The sequence below is a fragment of the Thunnus albacares genome, chromosome 15 (genome assembly GCF_914725855.1).
Source record: "Thunnus albacares chromosome 15, fThuAlb1.1, whole genome shotgun sequence".
In the NCBI taxonomy this organism is placed as follows: domain Eukaryota; kingdom Metazoa; phylum Chordata; class Actinopteri; order Scombriformes; family Scombridae; genus Thunnus; species Thunnus albacares.
In genome coordinates, this window is record NC_058120.1 from 21,076,128 (window position 1) to 21,087,404 (window position 11,277).

Here is an 11,277-nt window from a genome sequence, read left to right on the forward strand (position 1 = left end):
AAAACATGGTCCACACATGGTATACAAAACTACACAGCACCGTCCAGCTGTGCAGCTATCTGTCCAGCTGTTTCTGTATCTTTTCATGCTTTCATTTATATTTGTCCATCAAACATCAAACAACTCCTAAAATAGGCATTTGGATCTTTTGCTTTGCTTACTTCATTTTTTTTTTTTTTTTTTTTTTTTTTTTTTGCTGTCTCTTTATTATAGTCCAGAATCCTCTTGGGGATCATCCAAGCTGTTCGAGGCAAAACTTAAGAATACACCCGTCATAACATTTTAAATCATAATATGTGGTGAGCTGCGCTGTTTGAGACCCATAATTTCTCTCTTTTTGTCCGAAAGAATGTCTGGAGTATCATTTTTCATCTGTCAGTGGAATTCTTTTTTTTTTTTTTTTTTTTTTTTTATCATTTTACAAAATCCTTTCATCCAAATTTATTATTCCAAGCAAATTGTGGTTAAAAAGTAACAAAATGTATTTTAAGTTTTTTTGTTTTGCATGCTGTGTTGTTCATGAGTTTTGTCTGATGTAATGCTGACAGTTAAACACAGGTCATTGCAAGTTGACTATTTAATAAGTGATTTTACATATTTTTGCCATATTTTTATTACTTGAAAACACTTTTGATCAATATTATGATATTGATTTCAGCCATATTACCCAGCTCAAGATGCACACACTTCTTTGCTCACAGAAATCTAAACTTTAGGGCTAAATTAAAAAGTTATGCTGCACCTTTTACCTCTTTTCTCTATTTGGTGTCTTTTAAAGCATAAAGCAGAACACCTGCATTACTCAAAATAAACATACTGTGTGTATTTTATTCATTTCATGATACATATTTCTTGTTATTGAAGTTCAGAACAAAGAACTCCATGTTTTCTATGCTTGCAGTTATAGGAGATTTATTGGGAACAACGTTTCGGTACACAGACCTTCATCAGGTTTATTTCCTTCATCGGGTCTGTGTACCGAAACGTTCCCAATAAATCTCCTCTAATTGCAAGCACAGAAAACAGTGTCCTGGGGTTCTTTTGTTCTATTATTGTCGACCCATGGTCTTCTCCGACGCACCTGCCTATCTGTAGGTTTGCAAAAGTTCTGCTCCTCGGTTACTGAAGTTCAAATGTAAGATGCTAACATTGAAATTTGCAGATTTAAAATAAGGATTTGTACCTGGCAGTATTGTACGGACCTCAAGTGAGTCGTCAATGATGAAGTCTCCTCCCACCAGCTGCATGTGCACTCAGTGTTCTGCGTTCTCACTGTTAGATTATTGAGTTTATTGTTTCCTCTCTCTTCTTCGTCAGGCCTGCCATCATATTTTTGTACTCTCTGGTGTACAACAGCAGAGAAATGGTGCAGAAAATGTAAAAACCTCTACAAGAACCGTGTCTGTGTGTGTTACAGTATCACTGTGGCAGTGTAGGATGGTTAACTGAACTGCAGCATGGCGGGATCTGACACTGGAGATAAAATGATGACGGGAACTGCCAACTCCCACTATCACCAGGGCGAGCAGCAGGGCAATCTGGGAAAGGCAAACAAGAACAGCATGCGGCTCAGATGTGTCCTCATGTACTCTTTTTGCCTGTTCCAAACCGTGGGAGGAGGCGATAGGAGGAGGAAGACAAATATGAGGGTTGGGAGTTGAGGATGGGAGGGGGGGAGGGGGAGAAGGGATCCTGAGCACAAGAACACAACTTTATCTAGCTATCTTACAGCTGCAGAAAATTAGAGATTAGAGCGAAGCCTTAGAAGATTTCAGTGGGAAATGCTGAATCTAAAAGCTCTTTCGCATCCATCTCTTTGTGTCATTCGAGTTTGAAAAATTGCTGTCGTCTTTTACATTTAAAAACACACTTCTGAGAAATTCCTCCAACTTAATGATAACTTATATTTGCACTGGTATTGCAGAGCATCCATCACCGGAACGCAGAGAGACCACAGGTTATTTATCACAGACCTCGTTCCAACCTTCCTGTCTCCAAGTCCCCTCAAGGCTCAGACAACATGTGTCGAGAGAAATCCTGGTGAATGTGGCCAGGTGCTCTCCTGTGTGTCTGTGTGTGTGTGTGTGTGTGTGAACAAGAATGTGTGTAGGAGTAAGAAACAGGAAATTAATGTGGAGATTTTTTTGTTTTTTTTTTCTCTTGCGCACATGCACAAAGATTTATCATCATCGTTGTTATGCTCAACTGATACTGTGTGTGCCTGGCCAAGCTGAGCCCGGCAGGAGGTGTGATACGAGGACTCTCAGCCTGAGAACCAGGACCTGCCAAATCCTGGATGGATCTGCCTCAAAGAAGTGTGAGATTTATGTGAAAAGTGGCAGCTAAAATCTGCAGGATGTTTCCAAACAGTGGATAAAATTTTAGGGTACAAACTTGAAAGTAAGGCCTGTTGATTAATAGTTTAGTGTATAAAACAACATCAGTGACAGTTACCCGGAGCCTGATGTGATGTCCAGCCAACATTACAACAAGTCTACTATTGTGCTAGCAGCTCTGTATGGCTGCAGTGCTTTGAGTTAAATACTAACATCAGCATGCTAATATGATCACAATGATAATGCTGAAATTTGCTGATTAGCAATAAACACAGGATACCAAAGTATTATCGGACAAATTAAATCTTTTAATCTGATGATGCCGAGAGGTAAAGTTTAAGTCATGCTGAGGGGAACGTCTACCAAGTTTAATGGTAATCTGTCCAATGGTCATTGGAAAAAAAGTCCACCTCATGGTAGCACAAGACATGTCAGACGATCAAAGCCAGTATTTATCGTCTGGGAACCATCGATGTCTGTTTCAGTCCATTGAGGAATTTCACTGGATAAGTGACAACTTTGACCTGCTGTTGGTGCTAGGTGAAAAGTCAGGGGATGAACAAAGTCAGCAGGATTCATCCTCTGGCTACCATGAATGGTTGCACCACATTTAATGTCAATCCATCCGATAGTTGTTGAGATATTTCAGTCCGGACCATCTGACCAATTGACTGGAATTGCCATCCCTTGATGCAGCTGGTAGCATGGCTAATAAAAACCGAAAGGCATTCCATCTCAGATTATATGGACAAAAAAAGCAGCAACGTCTCACATTTGAGAAGCTGGAACTAGTTAATGTTTGGCATCGTTGCTTGACCTAAACAATTAATTGATAACAGTCTGCTGACTCAGTTGGTGCATTCAAGAAACACTCAAACATCTCAGCTCCTCTGTGAGCCCCTTTTGACCTTTTTAGCACTTTGTTGATTGTTGCACTACTTTCATGCTCTTTATGGTATGTCTTATGACTTGACTACTTCCATGCATTTCTTACTTGTTGGCGCTCTTTCTCATTGCACTTATACCCGGTCAGCTACTTGAGACTTTGCACCGCAGCTCTTTTGAGTCGCTAATGCTTCTAACGCCTCTATAATGATCGTCTTGTCTCGCTTGTAAGTTGCTTTGGATAAAAGTGTCTGCCAATCACAAAATGTAAACATAATTAAAACATTTATCAATGAAATTTCACATAGTTCCAACTCAGTAATACTGTAATTACACAAGTTTAATATGGACAGATGGAGAGGAGAGTATAAAATGTGTGAAACAGACTGAACTAATGTTGGTGTCCATGTTTTCATTGCAGTCTAATAGGGAGGCCCTTGTTATTAAAGCTGCTACAACTCTAATTGGAGGAGATGAATGTTTGCCAGGCTCTTACCCTTTGGCTTATACAGAGGAAAAAAAAACATGATTGATGCACCAAAACGTTTTTTGGAGATCCAGGCTCTGAGGCCTGGCTGCCTCATTATCTACCCCAGTGCAGAGGCTTCCTCCTGGGCTTGGAGTTGCTGATGAATCCCCATCTTTGTGTGCATTTAAGGGGAGCTGGCTGCCATACTAATGCTTATGGCAGCAGCTCCTCTTTTCTGCACACACGCTGGATCCTTATTAGCACTTACAACGCCAGAGGGCCTATTTATACACATCTGCTGAGACGGGGCACTGCAGTGGAAACAGATACATCCAGCAGCACTAATCAACTCCAGCCCAATACTGGTAAATGAGATGGGAGGGAGGATGGGTGGAGGTAGGGAGTAATGTAAGAAGGGAGGGAGGATGGAAGGTGGGAAGATGAAAACAACGGAGGTGGAGCGATAAAGGAAGGAATGAAAAAGGGAGGGACTGTGAACAGAGGGAGTATCTGAGACAACCATGCATATTCAATTACAGAAATGAGGACCAGATTCTGCTAAGTAACCGCCACGGCTCTAATCACTCCAACGCCTGACTGGTCATCCGCTAAAAATGAAACTCTGCTGGAACCTCAGAGCTGAAACATCAAGCCAACAGGAGTCTGAGGGGAGGCTTCACAGGGTTGAAGTCACTCCCTGAGTTACCATTTCTCAAGGCAGGAGGTCGTGCAGGGGCATGTGATCCAAATTTCACACTCTGCACTTTATTTGCCCTGAATGAAGCCAGTAATGACGATAGGAAGGTGTTGCTGCAAAATGAAGTTTTCTTTCAATATTAGTCCAACTTTTTGACTTTCATGACCTAATTCTTCAAAATTCTGTGATTTAAAATGAGGAACTTCAATGTGAATTTGTTCTATTATGGACATAAAGTACTTCAGTAACTTAACATCTGGCTGTTTCACTTCCCTCTGTGACTCTGTGAGTTTCATGTCCATTGCACCTGTAACCACATCCGCCATTATGACATCATGCTGTACTGACATGCCCTGGAGTACACGTCTACATCACTGCAGGAAGATTTCAAGTGGTGTTAAGTTGCTCTTTAAACCTGCCTTAACTGATTTTTGGCCACTTGGGGCAGCAGAAATAAGTTGTGAGCACAAAACATCATTTATCTTCACCTTTGTTGTTGATATGTTGAACTTGTTAGCAAACAGTTGCTCATTTATGCATCCAGCTGTTATGAAACAACATTATTATTCATTTGGAGTCGTGTATCTGTCCACCTAGCGAATATTCACTCAAACATCAAGTTTTTTAGCTGCTAAATCCTCCATTATGTTCACCAGCTAGTCCCTAACTGTGTCTGGTTGCCATTTGATGCTGAGTAGTGTACAGTGGGTTTTTAAGGCTTTTTTAAAGCTTTTTTTTTTGCTGAAAACAGCCGCCAGCTGCGGCCAAATATGACACCATTACAACAGTGAGAGTGAACCAAAACAGTAGAGTTGCAGCCAGACAACTAAACAATGAGCAGAAAGTTGTTATAAAACTCCATAAATCCAAGAGGACCTGCAATCGGGCGATCATTCTCTGAAGGGTCATCACTACAAAGCAACAACTCTGGAAACGTTTTGTTAAATATCGATGGCCAAAGCGCAAAACCTCCTATCTGCAGAATTTTCTGATTGGCGGATTTCACTTTGGATGATGAGAACACGGAAGGCTGCTCATATTCAGTCTGTCTGCAAGATAATCCCGCCCTTCGTTGTGACAGAAAAGTCACACAACAAGAGTCCCTGGATGTGTAGAGAGGCAACAGCACAAGTGGGTTACACAATCACTGAACATTCATTTCCAGTGGACAAGGAAGCAAATACACTGAATTTAAGGAATTTCCCACTTAAGGAATTCTGACCCTAGTATACTACAATGTAGTAACTATTACATTTACTTAATCTTTTTACCTGAAAACAAACTTAATTTTATTTTTAATTTAATTTTAATTATTAACTTAATTTAGAGCATCGTTTTGTAGAACCTCTTCCAACTTGCACCAAGTGCAAAAGCTCCTATCTGCACTTTGCGAGGCATTAATATCTAGTCGGTATTGTTAACAAATAATATGATATTATAGTCCAAAAACAGTGTAATATGTATTGGGTATCCTTAACAAATAGCATTCTGCAAGAAAACAAGTTTTTTTTAGTTTTCTCAAAGAAGTGCATTTTTCAGATAGGAGGTTTTGCTCTTCAGCCATCGATATGTAGAATAAAAAAATGGCAAACAAATCTGTATAATTTTATTTTCCCCATTATTTAGCTAAAAAGTTCGACAAATCAAGTGTTAAAATATTTAAAAAAATACCAGATCACTTGTCTGTTCTGTAATTTTTCAAAGGTTTAAACAAATGGTTCTCAACCTTTTTGGCTTACGACCCCTTAAAATTCAGCAATAATGACCTTCATCATTTATTACGTCATTTAATGTGGACACGGGTTGTGATAAATTAAACAGAAGAAGAAAAAAAATGACCCCACCCTCAGGTTGGGAACCGCCACTTTATGCAATAAAAATGTCCCAGTTCCAGCTGTTATCCAAGGATGGAAGTAATCATATATTTTGATTCAACACTTCAACAGCCTTGTAGAAAAATTACATACCTTGGCGGAATAACTGCCATCAAAGCAAAAAATCATCCTGCTAATGGGAAAAAAATAACTCTTGACATTCATATTGAGAATAAGAAATAGTTTGTTCTGAATCATTTTAAGGGTCTGCGTTTAAGTAAGTGAAAAGTATATGGTTGTGGTTGGTTGTGGCTGTTCACAACTCTCTTTAACTGCAGAGTGGAAACTCTGAGTGGACCACATGTGCACAGACTGGTGAATTTAAAGATTATTTTCACAAATACACTTCATAATATTTAAGTGGTCCACTTTGAGAGGTCCAATCTTGTAGAAAAGACAGATGTTCAGCATAATAATAGCCCGCTGCCAAAGCTGTGTGTGTGTTCATTGGTCCATATTAAAACTGACAGGCCTGTTTTTATGAATTCACATATCTGATACAGTTTAAAGGATTCACTGTTATGCTTGAGGATATGAAAAATCCTTCCTGTTCTCCAGTTGTGTTGTGATGTCTCAGAGAGATCCTGTCATAAAACCAGGAGGAGCGGATGTGCTGTGCCTTTCATAATAGTCCCTTAATCTGCTGTCTCACAACTGTAATGTCTTAAGTGCAAGTATTAATACTCCTAAAACAACAAACATTAATTCCAACAATATAGCAATAATACTAAGGCTGCAATAAATGATTTTTATTTTAATTATTGATGAATCTGTTGATCATTTGCTTGCATTTGGGTCTTTAAAATGTCAGAAAATGGATAAAAATGTTGATCAATATTTCCCAAATCCCATATGCAACCTAAAATCTCTTGTTTTGTCCCAACCAACAGTCCACAACCCAAAGATATTCACTTAACTATCTTAGAGGACTTAAGAAACCAGAAAATATTCACATTTAAGAAGCTCAAACCAGAGAATTTTAGCATTTTTCCTTTAAAAAAAAAAAGATTCAAAAACATAAATCGATTATCAGAATAGTTGCTGATTAATTTTCTGTCAATCAACTAATCATTTAATCGACTAACCGTTGCAGCTCTAAATAATACAGTAACTCACGGTGAGGAGGAGGACATTTCCTCTAGCGCCACCATGTGGTTGATATTTATGGTTTTGAGTGAAATGTCTCAACTACTATCGGATTGTTTGCCATGAAACTGTGTGCAAACATTCATGCTTTTGCTCAACAAATGAGCATCAAACCGTTGCAGGTAACTGCTGTGTAATCGTAGAGCAAACACAAACTTACAGGTTACCTGAGGGTCTGACTATTTGTAGCATAAACTAATGCAAGAACTTTGAAAACCTGATTTGAACCTGGTTTGCCAAATCTGAACATGTTTGTGCAGACTTGTTCTTGTTTTATACAAACATGGGGACTGGTTCTGGGTTATGTGGTGCCTCAGGTTATTATTGGATGTTATAAATATCAGAAACCACCTTTGTTTTAAAGTCTCTGTTTGTGTTGTCTCTCATCCCCTTGACTCCAGGTTGGATCTGTAAGGTGATGAGTGTATTGATGTGTATTTCTGTCTGCCGCAGTGTATTTTTTGATCACTAGGAGTCGCCAGAGTCAGAAAGTTTAAAACCCTGCACACGAGAGCTTTAAAAGGAAGGTAACATTGTTATGGAAAAGTCTAAGACTCTTATAATTCTTCTGTTATTTGTTTATTTTTTCTTGTTTGTCTTGATTTGATGTGATTTTACCGATGATAAACTAGATAATTGTTTCATTTAAATATTGGATTTATGATTTTAGCCACTTTAGTAATTCACTGGATGAATTACTCGCTTTAGATCAATTACCACAACAAAAACAACTTTAGAATTTATTGTGTCCTCCTTCTCATTTGTAGCTGTGTCTTATTTAACTCTCATAATGTCAAATAATCTGGATTTAACTAATCTAAAGTCCATTCATAACCTAACATCCACACCCTTTCGGTCCATCTGATAGTTTCATTGAATCAATGTATTAAGCTGATCTGAGGTATCAGGCCCACCCAGGTCTGCACCCATGAGTTATTATAGCTGGGAGTCATTTCCATGCTCATTTTCCAGCCTTTAATAGGTTTATGGGTTTAATTTTACAGCTTCATGACTGAAGGCCTCTGATTCATGCTGACACAGCAGGCCTTCATTGGCAAATTACTCCGGCTTCCTTCTCCATCCTGCTCGACCGAAAAAAAAAATGGCAACACCTCAATTTAAGTCCATTGTAAGCGAACATAAGTGCTTTATGAGTGTGCTTACTGCCTGCGGGGTGCGTTTGTTATGATCACATCAAGAAATGGTCCTCAGCGTAATACATTAAGCCTGCGCTGTGAGACTTTTAGGAGCCAGAAACATATTTAGTGTCTGTTTTTTCTTCACTGGGTGTGTTTGTTGTGTTTGAACTGATAATTCTGGTGTGTTTGTTCACATTTTTATAGCACCGGATGCGTTTTAAAGCACCGGATACCCCTTATATCAGTTGACTACTGCTGTTGGATTTGCATAAACATTTAGATGCATCACCATGACTACCAATATGCAGTGTTTCCTGTACTAAGATCTGTGCGAGATCGAAATATTTGCATTCCAAAATGACATGCTACAATTATCACAGAGGGAATCTAAACTCACATCACCAGACCATGTCAAAACAATGAAAACACTTTTTACTCTCCTACCTTTGAACAGTGAATGTTCAGACAGGAGGGATCAACCTCTTTGGACCTGATCTTTTTTTTCCAGTTTATTCTTACCCTTCTCCCACGAAGAAATGAAGCTAAATCAAACTTCTTTTTTTTTTTAAAGAAAAATATCAACTCATGTCTCTTGTCTGGTGTTCTCAAAAACACCATTAAACAAATCTTAATCTTAAATCTTTACACTGGCTCCCGGTTAGTCATCGTCGTAAAATGAGTAGATTTTAAAGTAATGCTGCTGGCTTAAAAATCAAAATACCAAAATACATGTCTGATCTATTTGAAGAATATAAATCCAGCAGGTTTCCTGGATCTTTAGGAGGCAGTCCGACCATGATGAAGCTGCTTTTAGCTGCAATGCTGCACACAGATGAAACCGACTTCCAGATGATCTTAAAAGCACCCAAACTTAAACCACTTACACATCTAAATTTAAGACTAAGTTGATCCTCTGCGCCTTTAATTTCACCACTACACTTTCCTTTTCTGTAACACTTTAAATCCCCATGTTTAGCTTTTATAAGCAGTATCCTAGCAGTTAATAAACAGTTTATAACGTACAATCAGACATGTGTGTTTGTTAATGTATTTGACTACTATAAATCCTCCTGTGGGCACCTTTAAGTGGAGGCTGGTGTCTAAACAGATAATGAATGAAGATATAGTAAAACACACTTGTTATAATATAAAATATGTCTTCATAAGAGACATTATGATTGTCAACAGATATTTTACATTAATAAACACTTAAAATGCCATAATATCTGTTTGTAACTACATTTTAGTATTTTATAAACCATTTATTGAGGCAACCTTTAATTCACTGTAACTGTATTTCTATTCTATTTCATGTGTGTTTACATTTCATTTTATGTTATTATCTCATTTTATTCTATGTAAAACTCTTGGAACTGCCGCTGTATTTAAAAGGTGAACCTTGCCTTAACTTTATTTTTTCATGTCCACTACAATAGTTGCTCTAATTAGAAGTGTAAAATGTCTTGAATATTAATTCTATACATGAAGAAAGCCGACATTTTTGTTGTATTTACTCAGATTTCTACATTCTAAAATGGCTAATGATCAGAGAAGTAAATGGCTGATTTGGCATATAAAGTTCCTGTATTTGAATATAATTTATCTGTATTTCGGACATTAAATTTAAAAAAATGAAGGATAATTTTCAAACTTGAAAGCAATAATGCACCCCAGTGCTTAAAACAACCACAAAATAGTGAGTGAATGTCAAAAGCATTGAAGCCATATTGCGCCTATTGCTCTCACAACACTTTAATTGCAAAAATGTATGAAGAAGCAACGCTTGTATTTCATTTTACAGCCAGTTTATAGTAGCAGCTGAAAAATGTTTCAGTGCTTCAGTCAATTCAGTGTCTGTGGCCTTGGTTGAGATTTTTCTGTGACACTGAGAGTCTTTGTTGCAGAGAAGAAAGGGTGATAGCCAGACAGACGGGCACACACTGAGTGTCTGTTGGGGCATGTTTGTGTCTGTTGCCACAGCAACCGTCAGCCAGTGATGGCAGAGTCATGGTTGGTGGTGGTGGAGGAGGCGGCGGCTGCTGCTGCTGCTGCTGCAGTGGTTCTGAAACAGTTAGGGTGGCTGCGCAGAGCAAAAGTCGACGGAGCCCAAAAATATCATAGAGGAAGCATCTGTTGGATCTGCTCAGCCCCAGTCCGGCCTCAGCACTACACCCACAATGGATTTTTGAATGGTGTTTTTTAAATTTCTGACCAAGTAGGGGTCAAAATTAACCTCGAACACCCTCTGCGTATGAAAATGTGTTTCAGCTGCACAAAAACAATGTTTGTACATTGTGGTTCACTGAGGGAACAGTCATAAAATGTCAGGCTAAAAGAATGATGTTATTGTTACTGCTCTCATATGTAAAAACTCATCAAATTTGACCTGAACAGTATGTAACGGTTAAGAGTTCAATAACATAATTCAAGCCGAGTCAAAGGGTAGAGAATAAAACCCAAATTAATACCAACAAAAAGAAATAAAGAAAGGAATGACAGGCCGGCCCACGACTTTTTCCAAGAATGAACTTTCTCAGGGATGTCCAGATGTTGGAGTGTTTTTAGATCCGTATCATGTTAAGTGAAATGTTCCTAGTTTGAATCCTGGACGGGAGCCTTTGTTGCATGTCATCACAACCTAATTTTTCTGGTGTTTCCTGTCTCTCTAAACTTAACATAAAGGTAAAATACCATAAAAAAGGCAACACCTCTAACTCCACAACAAATAGAC